At 33.1% G+C, this 22,124-nt stretch overlaps 1 protein-coding gene across 6 annotated transcripts in view; it reads right to left on the bottom strand.

The window, feature by feature from the left end:
- LOC135128696 (RYamide receptor-like) overlaps nucleotides 1–22,124 on the bottom strand; it is a 347,224-nt gene that overhangs the window by 269,489 nt on the left and 55,611 nt on the right. The window contains exon 1 of one of the 6 annotated variants that reach the window (XM_064055718.1): nucleotides 17,982–18,017. The exons of 4 other annotated variants lie outside the window; for them this stretch is intronic. The gene's annotated coding sequence lies outside the window, so the exon portion shown is untranslated. Of the gene's footprint in view, nucleotides 1–6,540; nucleotides 6,693–17,981; nucleotides 18,018–22,124 lie in introns of those variants that run through there. One more of the 6 variants, XM_064055716.1, reaches the window with a different exon arrangement.

The following is a 22,124-nucleotide window of genomic DNA, read 5'->3' as shown; positions in this document are numbered from 1 at the left end:
TCAAGACTCTTTCAAACTTAAAAAAGAAAACACGAAGGTCCTCAAGATTCTTACAAACTACTTCAAAAACAAGACAAAGAATGTCCACGAGATTCTTTCAAACTACTTCAAAACCAGACAGAAAAGTTCCCTGAGTTTCTTTCAAATTACAAAAAACAAGATTTACTTGAATTCTCCTAGATTCTATCAAATTACTCAAAAAACACATACACACAAGGAGCCCTCAAGATTTTTTCAATTTCTTCAAAAACCGAGGTTGTTTCAACCTACTTCAAACACAAAACCAAACAAATTACTCCAAACGCAAGACACAATGTCCTCAAGACTCTTTCAAAATACTTAGAAACAAAACACAAGGATCCTCAGGGTCCTCAAGATTCTTACAAACTACTTCAAAAACAAGCCAAAGGAGTTCCACGAGATTCTTCGAAACTACTTCAAAAACCAGAAAGAAAAGTTCCCCAAGTTTCTTTCCAATTACCAAAAACAAGATCTACATGAATCTTCCGAGATTCTATCAAATTACTTAAAAAAAACACATACACACAAGGAGCTCCAAGATTTTTTCAATTTCTTCAAAAATCGAGGTTGTTTCAACCTACTTCAAAAAGAAAACAAAAAAAAAGTTTTCCCCGAGATTCTTTCAAATTACTTCAAACACAGGACACAATGTCCTCAAGACTCTTTCAACTACTTAGAAACAAAACACAAGGGTCCTCAGGGTCCTCAAGATTGTTACAAACTACTTGAAAACAAGGCAAAGGAGTTCCACGATATTCTTTCAAACCACTTCAAAAACCAGACAGAAAAGTTCCCCGAGTTTCTTTCAAATTACCAAAAACAAGATCTACATGAATTCTCCGAGATTCTATCAAATTACTTAAAAAAACAGATACACACAAGGAGCCCCTAAGATTTTTTCGATTTCTTCAAAAACCGAGGTTGTTTCACCCTACTTCAAAAACAAAACAAAACAAATAAAGGTTTCCCCGAGATTCTTTCAAATTACTTCAAACACAAGACACAATGTCCTCAAAACTCTTTCAAACTACTTAGAAACAAAACACAAGGGTCCTCAGGGTCCTCAACATTCTTACAAACTACTTCAAAAACCAGACAGAAATGTTCCCCGAGTTTCTTTCAAATTAACAAAAACAACATCTACATGAATTCTCCGAGATTCTATCAAATTATTTAAAAAAACACATACACACAAGGAGCCTCCAAGATTTTTTCAATTTCTTTAAAAACCAAGGTTGTTTCAACCTACTTCAAAAACAAAACAAAACAAAAAAAAAGGTTTCCTAGAAATTCTTTCAAATTACTTCAACCACAAGACACAATGTCCTCAAGACTCTTTCAAACTACTTAGAAACAAAACACAAGGGTCCTCAGGGTCCTCAAGATTCTTATAAACTACTTCAAAAACAATACAAAGGATTTCCACGAGATTCTTTCAAACAACTTCAAAAACCAGACAGAAAAGTTCCCCGAGTTTCTTTCAAATTACCAAAAACAAGATCCACATGAATTCTCTGAGATTCTATCAAATTACTTGAAAAAAACACATACACACAAGGAGCCCCCAAGATTTTTTCAATTTCTTCCAAAACCGAGGTTGTTTCAACCTACTTCAAAAACAAAACCAAACAAAAAAAAAGCTTTCCCCGAGATTCTTTCAAATTACTTCAAACACAAGACACAATGTCCTCAAGACTCTTTCAAACGACTTAAACAAGAAAACACGAAGGTCCTCAAGATTCTTACAAACCACTTCAAAGCAAGACAAGGAATGTCCACGAGATTTTTTCAAACTAGTTCAAAAACCAGACAGAAAAGTCGCCGAGTTTCTTTCAAATTACCAAAAACAGGATCTACATGAATTCTCCAAGAACCTTTCAAACTATGTATTTCAGAATCAAAAGACGAGGAACCTCCGAGATTCTATCAAATTACTTAAAAAAACACACACACAAGGGGTTACCAAGATTTTTTCAATTTACTTCAAAAACAGAGATTATTTCAACTTACTTCAAAAACAAAACAAAACAAAAAAAAAAGGTTTTCCTGAGATTCTTTCAAATTACTTCAAGAACCCGAGACACTGTCCTCAAGACTCTTTCAAACTACTTAAAAAACGAAACACAACGGTCCTCAAGATTCCTACAAAGTACTTCAAAAACAAGACAAAGGAGGTCCACGAGATTCTTTCAAACTACTTCAAAAACCAGACAGAAAATTTCCCCGAGTTTCTTTCAAATTACCAAAAACAAGATCTACATGGATTCTCCGAGAATCTTTCAAACTATATATATCAAAATCAAAAGACAATAAACCCCCGATATTCTATCAAATTACTTAAAAAAAAGACAGACACACAAGCAATCCTCAAGATTCTTTCAATTTGCTTCAAAAACCAGAGACAGTGCCCTCAAGACTTTTTCAGACTACTTAAAAAACAAAACACAAGGATCCTCAAGATTCCTACAAAGTACTTCAAAAACAAGACAAAGAGGTCCACGAGATTCTTTCAAACTACTTATAAATCAGACAGAAATGTTCCCCGTGTTTCTTTCAAATTACCAAAAACTAGATCTATGTGGATTCTCCCCGAATCTTTCAAACTATATGTTTCACAATCAAATTACTTAAACAAACACACACACAAGGAATGCTCAAGATGCTTTCAATTTACTTCAAAAACCGAGATTGTTTCAACCTTCTTCAAAAACAAGACAAAACAAAAAAAAAAGGTTTTCCTGAGATTCTTTCAAATTACTTCAAAAACCCGAGACACTGTCCTCAAGACTCTTTCAAACTACTTAAAAAACGAAACACAACGGTCCTCAAGATTCCTACAAAGTACTTCAAAAACAAGACAAAGGAGGTCCACGAGATTCTTTCAAACTACTTCAAAAACCAGACAGAAAATTTCCCCGAGTTTCTTTCAAATTACCAAAAACAAGATCTACATGGATTCTCCGAGAATCTTTCAAACTATATATATCAAAATCAAAAGACAATAAACCCCCGATATTCTATCAAATTACTTAAAAAAAAGACAGACACACAAGCAATCCTCAAGATTCTTTCAATTTGCTTCAAAAACCAGAGACAGTGCCCTCAAGACTTTTTCAGACTACTTAAAAAACAAAACACAAGGATCCTCAAGATTCCTACAAAGTACTTCAAAAACAAGACAAAGAGGTCCACGAGATTCTTTCAAACTACTTATAAATCAGACAGAAATGTTCCCCGTGTTTCTTTCAAATTACCAAAAACTAGATCTATGTGGATTCTCCCCGAATCTTTCAAACTATATGTTTCACAATCAAATTACTTAAACAAACACACACACAAGGAATGCTCAAGATGCTTTCAATTTACTTCAAAAACCGAGATTGTTTCAACCTTCTTCAAAAACAAGACAAAACAAAAAAAAAAGGTTTTCCTGAGATTCTTTCAAATTACTTCAAAAACCCGAGACACTGTCCTCAAGACTCTTTCAAACTACTTAAAAAACGAAACACAACGGTCCTCAAGATTCCTACAAAGTACTTCAAAAACAAGACAAAGGAGGTCCACGAGATTCTTTCAAACTACTTCAAAAACCAGACAGAAAATTTCCCCGAGTTTCTTTCAAATTACCAAAAACAAGATCTACATGGATTCTCCGAGAATCTTTCAAACTATATATATCAAAATCAAAAGACAATGAACCCCCGATATTCTATCAAATTACTTAAAAAAAAGACAGACACACAAGCAATCCTCAAGATTCTTTCAATTTGCTTCAAAAACCAGAGACAGTGCCCTCAAGACTCTTTCAGACTACTTAAAAAACAAAACACAAGGGTCCTCAAGATTCCTACAAAGTACTTCAAAAACAAGACAAAGAGGTCCACGAGATTCTTTCAAACTACTTATAAATCAGACAGAAATGTTCCCCGTGTTTCTTTCAAATTACCAAAAACTAGATCTATGTGGATTCTCCCCGAATCTTTCAAACTATATGTTTCACAATCAAATTACTTAAAAAAACACACACACAAGGAATGCTCAAGATGCTTTCAATTTACTTCAAAAACCGAGATTGTTTCAACCTTCTTCAAAAACAAAACAAAACAAAAAAAGGTTTCCCCGAGAATCTTTCAAATTACTTCAAACACAAGACACAGTGTCCTCAAGACTCTTTCAAACGACTTAAAAAAGAAAACACGAAGGTCCTCAAGAATCTTACAAACTACTTCAAAAACAAGACAAAGGAGGTCCACGAGATTCCTTCAAACTACTTCAAAAACCACACAGAAAAGTTCCCCGAGTTTCTTTCAAATTACCTAAAACAATATCTAGACAGATTCTCCGAGATTCTTTCAAACTATATATTTCATAATCAAAAGACAAGGTACCCCTGAGACTCAATCAAATTACTTAAAAAAAAGATGAGTCTCTAAGATTCAATCCACTTCAAAAGCCGAGATTGCTTCAACCTACTTCAAAAACAAAACAAAACAAAACAAGGTTTCCCCGAGATTCTTTCAAATTACTTCAAAAACCAGACCCAGTGTCCTCAAGATTCTTTCAAACTACTTAAAAAACAAAACACAAGTGTACTCAAGATTTTTACAAACTACTTCAAAAGAAGACAAAGGTCCACGAGATTCTATCAAATTACTTAAAAAAAACACACAAGGCATCCCCAAGATTTTTTCAATTTACTTCAAAAACCGAGATTGTTTCAACCTATTTCAAAAACAAAACAAAACAAAAAAAAAGGTTTCCCAGTGATTCTTTCAAATTACTTCAAAAACAAAACAAATTAAGTTCTTGAGGTTTTTTCAAACTACCTCAAAAACAAAATCCAAGGTATTTATAAATATATTTTGAACACGATAATAACAGCAAAGCAAATTTCCGAAATAACAAAATAATGCTAATTAAACAAAAATGTTTTATCTAAATATGTGTGACTTAAATTTTACAAACGGGAAACAGGTGTTACTACCGTACAAAATAATACTAATCACGTTACATCAATTGTTCAAAATGTGTCCAAAAGCACCCTTAAGACGCGTTTAACCACAATAATTCATGATTAGAATAAGCACACAGAAGGGGGATTAACGAAAAATTTTTTCAACATTCGGACTTGTGTCCAAGGATTGATTGATACCTGATTTATTTCAAAAATCAGGCAGAAGAGGGATCAGCGAAAAATTTTTGTCAACTTTTGGGATTAAATTCGATGACTTAAAATATCATCACCAGAGGTTGAAATATTGTGTTTCATTTTGTTAAAATTCCACGTAATTCAGAGATCTGTCACTACGAAGCGATAAATAACCGGATTAAATAGAATATTTTGGGTAGGACAAGCAAGCAATTAACTAAATTATTTAAAATGCTACGCCCGTATACAAGTTCGTATAAATGTATTACACACAAATGCTCCAAATCGATTTCAACAAAGATTAAGAACTTCTGATGGCAAAACTCCAAGTCGAAGAGACTCAGGACGTGGCATAATTCCCGTAATCAGTGGAGATAATTCAGAACCAAATAAGGGCCAAGTTCGAAATAGTCTCAGATTTCAAAACCCGTTGGGAGGTTAAAGATAAGTCTTAACATGATAATAGATTCATTGAAAATTCAAAATTCGGTCCACACTAAATTTAAACTTGAAGACTCGAAAAATTGCAAATCGAAAAACTGAAGAAACAAAAAGACTTCACACCACTGGTTTTTACTTCATAGATATTACAGAAAACAAACAACCCAACAAAAAATTATAATTATAATATTATAATGCATGAATAATATCCGACCAATTTTTTGTTCTAGTTAGGATATTTAATTATATTAAGTAGGTATATTAATTAATTTTTCATTTTAATTTTTTGTATTTTTGATACCTTTTGTGCTACTTCTACTTGTTGCTAATTTATAGCAGAGGTGGTCCAAACACTGGAGTTTTATACCAAGATATTTTTGTTCTTTAGTATTTTCACTGTTACTTTTGTCGTGCCACAAAAAATTAAACTTGTCGATCGTGAACAAAGTCCGAATAATGCGCAAGAACGGTTAAAAATATATCGATTTATGGCCACCGATGACGATTTGAATATCACTAATTTTTCAAAACTTCGCCACTGCCAGCTCAAAAAATGCAACTGCAACAAATATAAAATTCTGGCTCCAAAATAACGACTCTTTCAACACTTATCTCGTGTTTTCCCATCACTTTTCTCTATTTTTACGCCGCCGTCCGTCCCGCAAAATTTATTTTAAAACCAAGACACTCCTGAAAACAAAATAAAAAACTTTAATCGACTTAGACCCCCACCGCAACCCACCCCCACCTCCCGCCCTCCATTTTTCACGTCCCAGTGACAACTTATTTTTTGCGGCTCATGTGGACGCTTCCACGTCCGACTTCCCAATTCTGTCGGCGCGGCGGCGGGCCATAAATAAAGCGCCAGACGCCCGATCCGGAAGCTTTTATTCAACAAGTATCATCGAATGAAATTATTTTGTTCTTACTTCAGCGGATTCCCATTCAACTTCGAGCGCACTTTGTTAGCCGAAAGCTCGTTAGTCCGAACAGTCACTCGCCGATCGACGGAAAGTCCTTTGGAATTTTTAATAAGCGGGAAACGTGCGACAGGTGGTTGCAGGCGAGCTTCGGGAGCCGATGCTGCGAAAGTCCGCGCGATACTATATACACGAGCTTGGGAGCTTTCGGAAGTTGGCGTTGGGTTGAAAAGCGCGTGCGCGCTACTATCTGGAAGTATTAATGAATTGAAAAAAATGCGGGGGATGAATCAACAATTGTTGATTTTAGGCGAGAAATGGCGAATGTGGCGGCGACGGGAGAGCTTTGGCTTGTTTTTTTTTTATTTCTGTTGATGGCCGGTTATTGTATACGTGTCACGGAGACATCAAAGTATGATTGGGAAAATCAGAGACGGGAGGCGAAAGCTCTAATTTTCGTTCTAAAAATATGCTGCTTTTAGGGACATTTATTTGCTAATGGATGTATACAAGTATATAGTTAAATAGCAAATTTATGGTAAGACTGTTCATGAAAGCTCTGTCATTTGCAAACATGAAAACTGATGTCGCGTGGGGGATTTTTTTGTAAACGTTAGATCAGCGATTACCAAAGTGTGGGTCACGACAGGATTTTTAAATTCGCATAATAATATATCAATTTTTGAAAAATAAATAAATAAAATATGTTGTAGGTAGATTTCATGCCAAAAAAAGCCATGTTCTTCAACATGAAAATAAGCATAAGGATTCATTGTGCTTTACGTGCGAGGGAAGTTCTGTCGAAACAACTTTCAACCAATTTTTTGATCTATTTAATAATGGAAAAAAATCTCTGGAATGTTTTCTGTCCAGAACAAAACACTTAAAATATTTCTAAAACGATAAATTTTCGTAAGGAAATATGGATTTTGCAATTAAGCTCCGCCCCTTCTGGCTCACGACGAATAAGGAAATGCTTATTTCTCTACAAGAATCTACGATGTGAAACATGCCTTTAGGTTGTTAATGGAAAACTGTATATGTTAAAAAAAAGTCAATAAATAAGACGCACCCGCCCGCCCCAACCTCAAATGTGATGAATTTTTCATTCTTTCACAGAGCGAGGGGCGGAGCTTAATTGTAAAAGCAGTATTTCCAGACAAAAATTTACAATTTTCAATATGTTGTAAATTTCTGGCGAAAAGAAGATTATGTATCTACGGAAAAAAACTAAATTTAAGCTCCACCCCTCCTGACTAACGACAAATAAGGAAAATTCGTCACAATTGAGATCGGGTGGGTGGGCGGGGCATACGTTTTGCATTTTTTTTTTCTTCTTAATATGCAGCCTTCTTTTCACAACAAACAATTGAAAACATGTATAAAATGGTAAATTTTATGCCACACTCTTCTCTACTAATATACCATTCTTAAGCATATTTTCAGTTTCGTATCATGAAAAGAAAACTAGTATATTAGGGAAACAAAGCAAAATACTAACCCCGCCCACCCGCCCTCATCCCAATTCTGATGAATTTTTTTATTCGTCACGATCTGAAGGGCGGAACTTAATTGCAAAATGCTTATTTCTCTATAAGAATCTACCATATGAACCATGTTTTTAAATGTCATATTGTTGAAATAAAACTATATATGTCTTGAAAAAAAAAAAATAAGCCACTCGTCGCCCCAACCACAAATGTGATGAATTTTTCATTCGTTCACAGAGCGAGGGGCGGAGCTTAATTGTAAAAGCAGTATTTCTCGATAAAAATTTACAATTTTCAATATGTTGTAAATTTCTTGCGAAAAGAAGATTAGGTATCTCCGGAAAAAAACTAAATTTAAGCTCCACCCCTCCTGACTAACGACAAATAAGGAAAATTCGTCACAATTGAGATCGGGTATTTCTTCTTAATAATTATGCAGTCTTCTTTTCACAACAAAGAATTGAAAACATGTGTAAAATGGTACATTTTATGCAACACTCTTCTCTACAAATTTACAATTTTTAAGCATATTTTCAGTTTTTTATCACGAAAAGAAAACTACGTATAATAAGGGAAAAAAATCAAAATACTAACCCCGCCCACCCATCCTCATCTCAATTGTGATAAAATTTTTATTCATTGTCAGAGCGAGGGGCGGAGCTTAATTATAAAATCAATATTTCCCGCGAAAAATTACCATTTTCAATTAGTTTAAATATCTTTTGAAAAAAAGATTACCTATCTCAATAAAAAAAGTAAACTTAGGCTCCGCCCCTTCTGACTCACGACAAATAAGGAACAATCGTTACAATTGAGACCGGGTGGGTGGGTGGGGCTTACGTATTGTTTTTTTTTCTTTTTAATATGCATAGTTTTCTTTTCACAACAAAAAATTGAAAATTTGCATAAAATGGTAAATTTTATGCCACACTCTTCTCTACTAATATATCATTCTTAAGCGTATTTTCAGTTTGTTATCATGAAAAGGAAACTACGTACATATATTAGGGAAAAAAATACAAACGCCGCCCACCCACCCTCATCTCAATTGTGATGACTTTTCTTATTCATCGTGAGCCGAGAGGCGGAGCTTAATTGCAAAATGCTTATTTCTCTACAAGGATCTATTAAATGAAACATGTTTTAAGTGTCATGTTGCTGAAAGAAAACTATATACGTCAAGAAAAAAAAATAAGCCTCACCCGCCCACCCCAACCTCAAATGTGATGAATTTTTCATTCGTTGTCAGAGCGAGGGGCGGAGCTTAATTGTAAAATCAGTATTTCCCGACAAAAATTGCCGTTACGTATCTACAAAAAATAGAATAAACTTAAGCCCCGTCTCTCCTGACTCACGACAAATAAGGAAAAATCGTCACAATTGAGATCGAGTGGGTGGCAGTGGCGGAACTGAGGGGGGGGCAGGGTGGGCCATGGCCCAACCAAAAACTTTGCGGCCCACCCTAGTGCCCACCTCAATTTTTCTAGGAATAGCGGTGTAAATTTTTAACTTGTTTTGTAAAAAAATCTCGAAAATATTTTTTTTAGTCCCCGCCAATGAAGACGGTGCCCACAGATGATGTTGCAGCTTTGCATCCTAGCAATGCTTTATTTTTAAATTTTGACGCCTTAACTCCTTTAGCCACTTTTTATCAAAGTAATTTGGATTTGTTGAAATCAGAACTTATGATACGGCCAACAACGTTGACAAGGTATGAAAATGAAAAAAAACGTGAAAATCACGACAATAATGGACCTTTTAGACATGTTAAAAATTTATAAAATTGCATTTATTGAAACTTACTAACTAGCGATTATTAGTGCTACAATTCCAGTATCCAGTACTGCATGTGAACGTACTTTTTCCACTTTAAAACGTTTAAAAACATGTGTGCGTAATTCTATGACCAATGAAAGACTAATTCATCTTGCTGTGACCAACGTCGAATCTTCCGTGGCAAAATCTTTAAACATCGAAGATATTGTTAAAGAATTCGATGCTGCTCACAACAATCGTCGAATATTACTTCATTAGGGGTAAGTCACTTCTATGCGGTTATACATATAACATTGCAATGCGTGCCCAATTAAGATCTTGAGGGCCCAACCGTTGGCCCACCCTAGAATTTCATGCTAGTTCCGCCACTGGTGGGTGGGCGGGGCTTACGTTTTGCATTTTATTCTTCTTAATATACAGTCTTCTTTTCACAACAAAAAATTGAAAACATGTCAAAAATGGTGAATTTTATGCTACACTCTTCTCTACAAATTTACAATTTTTATGAATATTTTCAGTTTCTTCTCATGAAAAGAAAACTACGTACATATATTAAAAAAAAAGCAAAATAGAAACCCCGCCCACCCACCCTCATCTCAATTGTGATGACTTTCTTTATTCGTCGTGAGCCTAGAGGCGGAGTTTAATTGCAAAATGCTTATTTCTCTACAAGGATCTATCATATGAAGCATGTTTTAAGTGTCATGTTGCTGAAAGAAATATATAGGTATATGTCAAGAAAAAAAAATAAGCCCCACCCGCCCACCCCAACCTCAAATGTGATGAATTTTTCATTCGTTGTCAGAGCGAGAGGCGGAGCTTATTTGTAAAATAAGTATTTCCCGAGAAAATTACCATTTTCAATATGTTTTAAATATCTTGTGAAAAGAAGATTACGTATCTACAGAAAAAAACAAAATTTAAGGCCCGCCTCTCCTGACTCACGACAAATAAGAAAAAATCGTTACAATTGAGACCGGGCGGGTGGGTGGGGATTACATTTAACTGTTTTTTCTTCTTAATATGCAGTCTTCTTTTCACAACAAAAAATTGAAAACATGTATAAAATGGTAAATTTTATGCCACACTCTTCTTTACTAATATACCATTCTCAAGCATATTTTCAGTTTCTTATCATGAAAAGGAAACTACGTACATATATTAGGAAAAAAAATACAAACCCCGCCCACCCACCCTCATCTCTATTGTGATGACTTTTTTTATTCATCGTTAGTCGAGGGACGGAGCTTAATTGCAAAATGCTTTTTTCTCTACCATGTGAAATATGTTTTTAAGTGTCATGTTGTGGAAAGAAAATTATATATGTCAAGAAAAAAAAGTCAAAAAATAAGCCCCACCCGCCCGCCCCAACCTCAAATGTGATGAATTTTTCATTCGTTCTCAGAGCGAGGGGTGGAGCTTAATTGTAAAATCAGTATTTCCCGACAAAAATTTACCATTTTCAATATGTTTTAAATTTTTTGTGAAAAAAAGATTACGTATCTACAGAAACAAAGTAAACTTAGGCTCCGCCCTTCCTGAATAACGACAAATAAGGAAAAATCGTCACAATTGAGATCGGGTGGGTGGGCGGGGCTTACGTTTTGCATTTTTTTTCTTCTTAATATGCATTGTCTTCTTTTCACAACAAAAAATGTGATGAATTTTTCATTCGTTGTCAGAGCGAGGGGCGGAGCTTAATTGTAAAATCAGTAGTTCCCGAGAAAAATTACCATTTTCAATATGTTTCAAATATCTTGTGAGAAGAAGATAAGGTCTTTAAAGAAAACAGAATAAACTTAGGCTCCGCCCTTCCTGACTCACGACAAATAAGGAAAAATCGTTACAATAGCGACTGGGTGGGTAGGTGGGGCTTACGTTTTGCTTTTTTTTCTTCTTAATATGCAGTCTTCTTTTCACAACAAACAATTGATAACATGTATAAAATGGTAAATTTTATCCCACACTCTTCTCTACAAATTTACAATTTTTACGCATATTTTCAGTTTCGTATCATGAAAAGGAAACTACGTATATTAGGGAAACAAAGCAAAATACTAACCCCGCCCACCCACCCCCATCTCAATTGTGATGAATTCTTTATTCATTGTCAGAGCGAGGGGCGGAGCTTAATTATAACATCAGTATGGTCCGACAAAAATTACCATTTTCAATATGTTTTAATTACCTTGTGAAAAGAAGATTACGTATCTACAGAAAAAAAATAAACTTAAGCCCCGCCCCTCCTGACTCACAACAAATAAGGAAAAATCGTTACAATTGAGACCGGGTGGGTGGGTGGGGCTTACGTTTTGCTTTTTTTTCTTCAAAATATGCATAATCTTCTTTTCACAACAAAAAATTGAAAACATGTATAAAATGGTAAATTTTATCCAACACTCTCCTTTACAAATTTACAATTTTTACGCATATTTTTAGTTTCTTATCATGAAAAGAAAATTGCGTGTATTAGAGAAAAACGGCAAAATATTAACCCCGCCCACCCACCCTCATCCCAATTGTGATGAATTTTTTTATTCGTTACGAGCTGAGGGGCGGAATTTAATTGCAAAATGTTTATTTTTCTACAAGAATCTACCATATGGAACATGTTTTTAAGTGTCATATTATTGAAATAAAATTATATATGTCATAAAAAAAAATAATAATCCACTCGTCGCCCCAACTTCAAATGTGATTTTTCATTCGTTCTCAGAGCGAGGGGTGGAGCTTAATTGGAAAATCAGTATTTCACGACAAAAATTTACCATTTTCAATATGTTTTAAATATCTTGTGAGAAGATGATTACGTATCTACAGAAAAAAGAATAAACTTAAACCCCGCCTCTCGTGACTCACGACAAATAGGAAAAATCGTTACAATTGAGACCGGGCGGGTGGGTGAGGCTTACATTTTGCTGTTTTTTCTTCTTAATATGCAGTCTTCTTTTCACAACAAACAGTTAAAAAGATGTATAAGATGGTAAATTTTGTCCCCCACACTTCTCTAAAATTACCAGTTTTGATTGTAGTAGTAAAAAAATAGTATTACAAAAAACTACGCTTACAGCCTAGGTTCTATTAGTTTCTATTCCCATTCTACAGAAGAACATATAATTAATCCGACCCACCCACCCCGCCTCCATTTCAGTGATTGATTTTATCGGCTCTGAACGAAAGGTGGATCTTATATTGAAGAGAAATAAAATCGTTAGAATGAGAACATAGCGGGAGGGTGGGGCCAGTACTTGCTAAGATGAGACTGATTTTGGCAAATCACATACAACCTAAGAAAATTAAGGGTGGGTGGGCGGGGCTAGTATTTGCTAAGATAAGGCTAAACAATATTAAGAGTAGTCATTGGAATGAAGATGGCGTGGGTGGGTGGGCCTACCGCTTGCTTATAAGACTCTGTAAAAAGAGAGTATTAATTTTAAATATTCTCCTTTAACATCGTGTGATATTGAAAGATACTTCTCTAGGTATAAAAATGTCCTAACAGACAAGAAGAAAAATTTTCTGCCAAAAATTTAGAAAAGTATCTAATTTGCCAATAAAAAATGTAAATAATTGCAAATCTTTACTAGACGAGCCATTAATTTTAATTATTTTCTTAAGATTTGCAAGAAGTGCTAGTTCAGTTAAGATGTTGATGAAAAAGCTAAATTTTGAATTTCAATGAATATAAAAGTGAAAATTTCCTTGGTTATTAATACGGCGGCTGAATTTAAAACAGCAATTATTACATTTAAGATTATTTATGATGTTTGGATAATTAATTATTAACCTGATACTTGTAATAAATATTATACAGCCAGTGAATTAAACATACGTTAATTCAGGAAAAGATGTTGAGGTCACGAGCACGCAGTGCGAATAAGATCATTTCTTTGAGTGTAAAATTTTTCAACAATTCCCAGAAAAAGATTACTTCCTTCTAAAAATGATATGTTTCTGTGCCTCCTAAAATACTGAACTTGTTTTTCTACAGAATTTTCCAGATAATTGGGCATTAAAATAAATTTTTCATTTAATTCTCTATTAACCATTAACTTCGCCGGAGCTTCACCTGTTGTAAAATGGGGAGTCGTTTAATATGCAAATAAATATCTATTAAATAAAAAGTAGAACACGGAATATTTCTATTTTTACTATCAGACAAAGCCTTTTTAATACAATTTTAAATGATTTAATGCTATTTTCTGCCCAATCACTGGTTGTGAATGATAAAGTGGACTAAAAACTTGCTTAATGTTATTTTTGAATCCCAGATATTGCAAATACTTGTCGTAATTTATGAAACTTTTCTGAAGAATTCACAAATTTTACCTCAAATATTTCAGGCCATTTGGTGTAAGCACCAATCAACTATTGAAAAAAAAATTCTGAAATGGACTTGCGTGATCTACAGTAATTGAATAATTCTGTTCCGCTTTAGTCAGAATCCTAGAAATAAACACAATTGGTTTTCTATCCTCATTTGGAAAAACATTACTGATGGAAACATGAAATAACACGATTAGATGTATCACAGTTTAATGCAATAGGCAAATTCTGGTTAAAATATGCCAATACTAAATCAGAACTAATTACTTGTTTAGCTAAATTATATGCATTTTCACACTGCAGGGTCCATTTAAATATGTATAACATAAATTATATGTATAATGAGGTATGGAAATGAAGAGAAAGGGAATAATTTTTGGATGAATGAAATTGACAGAAGTGTAGGATATGTTGGAGAGAGGTGAAAACAATAGAGCATATGCTGGAAGGATGTGAAGGATTGAGAGAATCGGAAGAAAGTAACGTCTGTTGGAATAAAATTTATTATTATTATTAATTTATCTCAGACATATCCAAACATTGTTCCACGATTTTCTAACTCAACATCAGCAGTTCTTGAAATAAATAAAGTAAGGGGTTGCAGTGACTTCATGGAAAAACCCTTTGTTATAATTTAAACAAAAAAATCGTGATCGATACTGTACACCAATAAAAATACACTGTGTCTATAATTTGGGTGTTCATTTGCCGTTGGCGCGTTGCAAGTACTCCTTTTATGGTTACGGTCCTGCGTTATGTTTTCGGTTCTCTGCGAACTTTACGCCCCATCGTAATAAAACCAGATTTGCCCAAAAAAACTAAAAATGTTAACCAAAAACCAATTTAAAGTTTAATGCCACTTAGACTCCCAACTTTTTTTTAATTAAAGTTTCTTTTATTGTTTTTTTTGTGTCTACGTCCGTATTCATACTAGAATTTTATTAGAAAAATTCGTGATAACGTCATCCAAACATAAATTTTGATACGTAGCGCACAACACTAATAACGACAATATTGTGTTCGTAGAAGTTCAGATAAAGTAGATAAAGTGTTGTTGATTGAGTCAATAAGGAAATCGCTCTATTCATTAATTATTTTATCTGTGCAGGTGTAAGTCGTTCCACAAAAATAACGTCCTTGAAAGCGCGATCCCTTTCTGTACCTAGACTTCCTAAAATAACTCCAGTGAATTTAATCGACGACATGGTTTAATCAACCCATAAAAGGGCTAAATAAAAAATAACGTGGATATTAGCTTACGAACCGTGTAATTGATTTTGGATGCTAAACGAAAGGAGATAATTGCCAATATATTGGGGGAACTGAGCGAGCAAGATCTGTCCTTGAATATTTTAAGCGTCACGTGATTCGTCAGTTCCTGATTTTAAGCGAGCTGCTCGATTTTAAAATCGCAACGTTTTATTGCCTCGAGGTATAAAGTGTGGGTACGAAAGCTCGAGAAGCGTTTTTCTTACATAATTTTTAAACAGCCACTATATTTCGGAGCAGTTAAACATAACTGCCGACATAACCGTATTCGAGAACTGTTTCAAGTCACGTTTGTTACAAACGTTTTCTGAACACAACTGAAATTATCGCCTATAAAATGATGTCGGAGTAATCTTGGACTTAGATTAAACTCGACTGCACTAAGACGGGAAGACGTAAAATGTTGCTATTACGATGATAACAAAATGTTTTATGGCTATTAGATATTTAATTCCGCAATCTCTAATATAACGTTGACAGAATATGGTCATGCACATGGGTACGGCGAATTTGGCTGATAATCGGTGCGGAAGATTTATTACATTGTTTTTTCCCAACAGATTAGCTATCCAGAGATTCCCAAACTTTTTTTCACCATCCAGCGATAAGTTAGTGATAGCTATTTTTCAATTTTCCATTTAAATGTACAATCGATTAGGAACAAAGTTGATGAAGTAGAGGTAGTTTTACATAACATTGAAGAATCTTATGATGTTTTATGTTTTACAGAACATTGGTTAACAAACTATGAGTTGGATTTATTAAAATTGGGTAGTTTTAAGATAGCCTCTGCCTATACCAGGAAAGATAATGGTTATGGCGGTGTTGTGATACTAGTAAACGATAAAATTAAATACCAAGTTATTGATGTTTCAAAGTTTTGTAATGTAATTGACATTGAGCTTGCAGCCATTAAAGTTAATAAACCCAAACTAATCATAATAACTGTATACAGAGCACCAAAAGGCAATCTGGAAGTTTTATACTCTAATTTGACTAATTTATTTAATTTTATCAATATAATCGATTCAGATGTTATTATTAATGGAGACTTTAACATACATTTTGACCGCAAAACCAAACAGACTCTAGAGTTCCTTAACTTTTTAAAATCTTATAATTTGAGACCTCTAATCTTTGAGAACACGCGAGCAAATTCGTGTATTGATAATATACTTACAAATATCGCACATGATTGTAGGCACCAGGTCATGGAGACTCATTTATCTGACCATCGTGCTGCTACTGTAGAAATTCCACATAATCGTCATAAGTCAAAAGACTGCTCGAAAGTTGTATCATATCAACCTTTTACGGAAGTAGGATTCTTTAATTTTTTTAATATTATTAGTGATTGCAATTTTGATTTTATCAATGATGCTGGACTTGGTACAAATACCAAATTTAACTTATTCACCAAATTAATTTCTGATAAAGTAAACATGGCCTTTCCTATAAAAGTAAAAAGAATAAAAAATGTTAAAAAGGATGATATTTACTGGTATGATGAGAAATTACATAAAATGAAACAAAATGTAGACCTGCTACACGAATTACACAATCAAAATCCTAATGACCCAACTTTTGTGACCTATTTTCAAAAATATAGAGAATTGTTTAGAACCGAAGTTAAGAAAAGAAAAAAAACCTTTAATGACAACCTAATTAAAAATTCTACTAATGTAGCAAAGGACAGCTGGAAATTAATCAATAGCAAACGATTAGCTAGTAGCAATAATTATTCAGAAAAACTGACTGCGGAGGACTTCTCTACATTTTTTGGTGATATCCCACATAATTTGGAGAATAATTTAAAATTATCAAATACGGATCCAATTCAGCTAATGCACAAAAATTTGACTCCGGTGAACTCTGTTTTCAATTTCAGAGAGATAACATTTAATGAAGTAAGAGATACAATTGATTCCATCAAAAAAAAGAAAAGTAAGGACTACTACAACATAAGTATCACCATTGTTAGGAATATTAAGAATCTCATTCTAGTTCCACTCACAAGATTGATCAATCGGTGTATTAATGAAAATCTTTTCCCATCCTGTCTCAAGGTGACCAAAGTAATCCCTATCCACAAAAAGGGCAACGTAGATGATGTTGATAAATATAGACCAATCTCTATAACGCCTATTTTTGGGAAAATTTTAGAAAAGATTATGCTTAAACAACTTGAGGAATACGTTACTAAACAAAACATATTGAACCAACGCCAATTTGGTTTCCAACATGGCAAAAGTACAACCATGGCTATTAATAGGCTTGTTGATGAGGTCATTACCTGTTTCGAAACAAAACAATTCTTAGGATGCACATTTTGTGATCTGTCAAAAGCTTTCGATAGTATTAATCACAACATTCTAATAAACAAGCTTGAGTTGTACGGATTGTCAAATGGAGCCTTACAGCTTATTTTTAGTTTTCTCCACAATCGCCAGCAGGTTGTTCTGTTTAATAATGTATACTCCGAAATGACAATAGTTAACATAGGAGTGCCACAAGGCTCGATTTTAGGTCCGTTGCTCTTTTTGTTATACATTAACGACTTGGCTAAACATCTAGACAATAAAATCATACTTTTTGCGGATGACACTACTTGCTATAGTGTGGACTCAGACATCCCTTCTCTCTTGGACAGGAGGGAACAAGATATTAATGCTGCTAGTGAATGGTTTACTTCAAACAGATTAACGCTTAATGTACTGAAAACTCAAAAAATGGTGTTTTCCCTTCGTTACATTTCTGAGATTGACAATCCGAGGTGTGTCAAATTTCTTGGTGTGACACTGGATCCGAAATTATGCTGGGATAATCACGTCATTGATATCTGTAAAAAATTGTCCAAGTCAACTTTTCTTATTAGGAATTTGCAATATGAGGTTAGTGAGCAGATCCTTATGATGCTATACTACTCTTTATTTCAAAGTATTTTTAGCTATGCCATTATAACCTGGGGCCACAGCAGTCATTTAAAAACCGTTTTTAAATTGCAGCGCCGAGTAGTTCGAATTATTGGAGGTCTATCTTACAGAGCTTGTGTTAAAAATTATTTTAAAGAAAAAAGTATTCTCACCGTGCCCTGTCTTTATATTTTATATGCTTTATTATATGTGAAGTCTAATCTCACCACTTATAATAATCTCACAAATATGTCATTAATCACGAGATCTACCCATAGCATTTACACCGAATTCTATCGTGTAGGTAGAAGTAGAAATGCCATCAATTATTATGGGCCCAAATTATTCAATAAATTACCGAAACGTATTGCTAACTTACCTTTTTCGCAATTTAGCCGTACTATAAGAAATTTTTTATTAAAAAACGCATTTTACTCTCTCGATGAATTTTTAAATTGTAGCGATGTCCTGTGTAGTTTTTACCATTCGATTTGAATTATCTTGTAATAAATTGTATAATTTTAAACTCTTTATATTGTAATTTCATCTGACTTGACTTATGTACCCTAACGGTCATTAATAAATACTTACTTACTTACTTACTTACTTACTTACTTACTTACTTACTTACTTACTTACTTACTTACTTACTTACTTACTTACTTACTTACTTACTTACTTACTTACTTACTTACTTACTTACTTACTTACTTACTTACTTACTTACTTACTTACTTACTTACTTACTTACTTACTTACTTACTTACTTACTTACTTACTTACTTACTTACTTACTTACTTACTTACTTACTTACTTACTTACTTACTTACTTACTTACTTACTTACTTACTTACTTACTTACTTACTTACTTACTTACTTACTTACTTACTTACTTACTTACTTACTTACTTACTTACTTACTTACTTACTTACTTACTTACTTACTTACTTACTTACTTACTTACTTACTTACTTACTTACTTACTTACTTACTTACTTACTTACTTACTTACTTACTTACTTACTTACTTACTTACTTACTTACTTACTTACTTACTTACTTACTTACTTACTTACTTACTTACTTACTTACTTACTTACTTACTTACTTACTTACTTACTTACTTACTTACTTACTTACTTACTTACTTACTTACTTACTTACTTACTTACTTACTTACTTACTTACTTACTTACTTACTTACTTACTTACTTACTTACTTACTTACTTACTTACTTACTTACTAAGTTCCATTAACGTGATGACTCCTAGCTTTAAAACTGTATTAAGCTATAATAACACTAAAAAACACTTTCATTTAAGAAAATGTATTCAACAAACCACAAAAGAATGTGGTTGTGTCGAATTAAATTGCGAAATTTAATACGAAGCACTTCGCCAAATGAGCACGAAAAAAGCCAGACGCGAAAATGGCGCAGTCGACCCTTGTCTACGTACTTACTGTAAAAATTATTTTTCGTACTTGTATAACTAGCTTTAAATCGTGTGCATGGATCATTCTTCATTGGAGTGTCTAGCCCGAGTTGACTTAAAAACATGAAGTGGAAAATTAAATTTGATGCACGTCGACGAGATGTAGATTATCACGTTAGGTTCTGCCGTGATAGCAAATCGAGTTTTCCGATCTATAAAGTATGTAGTGCGGTAATGAGTCAAGAAAACGAGACTTGTTTAGAGAGTTCGATTTTTGTTGTTGTTGGTGTGGAGGTGGCGGAAAGTCTAGGAGTGTATTTAAAAATTTAATTTAACGCTGACGAGCGTGGCTTTTAGATTTTTTCTTTTTATGAAAATGCATAATTTCGTCGTGCGAATAAATGAGGTTAAACGATGCTATATTAAGTCTTCAAGTTGCGCACTTACAGTTATTTACACTTGATGTCAAATGCAAAATTTTATTAATTTTAGGTATCCCATTTCGGCTTGTTTTATTTACAGGCGTTTTCCAATTTCCACGGCTTGTAGCTTCACGATTTATTGCTTCCCCGCAATTACTCACGCATATTTTTTCAGTTTGATAGTTGTGGTGTTTATCCCCTGTTTCTTTACGGAATCTAAATTTTTATGCTCGAAATTCGCGCTTTAGTCTTGGATTTTATAGAGCAACTTTTAATTTTCCTGCTATTCGTGACGATCTTTGCTAGAATTAATTTTCTTATTCTTGGTTAGGTTTGAATTAAATCCGTTTGACTCGGTTTTAACGATAATTGACTTGGTGGCGTTTTAACTCAGCGAACGTGGACATTATTTCTTATGTAACATTGTAACATTTTTAAAATCTGAGTGTCTAAGACCACTACCATTATGGTCCGGTATGAAAGGCAATATTTTGAAAATTCAAAAATTAAAAATTGAAAAACTGCAAAATCAAAAAGCTATAAAAACATAGAAAAGAAAAAAAAATTGAAGAAGTAAATAAAATTATATAATCGACAAACATTGAAAAAATAAAGAAAATAAAAAAATCAAAAATTGTGATATAAATTGGAGGACAATATTTCTATTTTCCAATTTTTCCTCGCTTCAGTTTTGGAATTTTCCAATTTCTTAATTTTACAAATTTTTGATTATTCAATATTCAATTTTTTGCAATTTTTGAATTCTGGAATTTCGATTTGTCGATTTTTGGTATTACGATTGCTCAATCTTCCGATTTTTCAGTTTTTCGATTTTCATTTTTTTTTTATTTCTCAGTTTTACGAATCATTGATATTTCAATGTTTCAATTTTTTGAGCAATTAAAACTAAAAATTGACAAATTAAAAAATCGAAAAAAAGAAGAAATGAAAAATTGGGAAGTGGAGAAATCGAAAAATTGAAAAAAATTAAAGTTGCAAAGGCGAACACTTATGAAAACGAAACTTTGGAAAATGGATAAAATTAAAAAACTAAAGAAAATGAAAAAACGAAAAATTGTGATATAAAATCAGAACAATATTTCGATTTTCCAATTTTTCGTCGTTTCAGTTTTGGAATTTTTCATTTTCTCGATTTTACAAATTTTGATTATTCAATATTCCGAATTATCAATTTCTGGGATTTTTAAATTTAGCATTTTCGATTTTTGGTGTTACGATTGATCAATCTTTGGATTCTTCGACTCCTCGAATTTTGATTTTTCGGTTTTCCAATATTTTTCGATTACTAAAATTTTTCATTTTCCGATTTTCCAATTTTTCGATTTTAAAATTTTTTTGATTTCACAGTTTTACGATTTATCGATATTTCAAAGTTTCAAGTTTTCGAGAACATTAAAATTTAAAAATCGAGAAAATGGAAAATAATATTCAAGAACTTGAAAACTTACAAAAACGAAAAAATGAAAAATCAAAAAACTAAAAATTTAAAAATTGAAAAATCGAAAAATTGAAGAAATGAAAAAACGAAAAGTTGATTGAAGGTAAATACATAAATATTTTTCGGAAAATTATAAGGTTTGACTTCACGAATTTTATGTTTTTATGAGCACCATTATGAAAAAGCGAACAATTATGAAAGCGAAATCTTGCAAAATCTAAAAATTAAAAAATTAAAGAAAATGAAAAAACGAAAAATTGTGATAAATTGTGTTAAAATACTCGTTTGTTTCAAGTTTTTCTATTTTTAAAATTTTTTGATTTTTCATTTTTTTTTAATTTCAGTTTTATCAACGTTTTAATTTTTAATTTTCCGATTTTTTCCATTTTAGCCTATGTCGATTTCTCATTTTTTCGATTTTGCGACTTCTCGAGTTTTCGATTCCTGACTCTTTTGATTTCTTTGTCTCAATGTTTAAGTCTTTTTTTTTTATTTTTCGATG

This window comes from Zophobas morio, unplaced genomic scaffold (genome assembly GCF_036711695.1).
Source record: "Zophobas morio isolate AGI-343-1 ecotype UQ-CSIRO unplaced genomic scaffold, CSIRO_AGI_Zmor_V1 ptg000014l, whole genome shotgun sequence".
NCBI lineage: Eukaryota > Metazoa > Arthropoda > Insecta > Coleoptera > Tenebrionidae > Zophobas > Zophobas morio.
The sequence above is the reverse complement of the archived record's forward strand: the minus strand, read 5'-3'. Positions and strand labels throughout refer to the sequence as shown.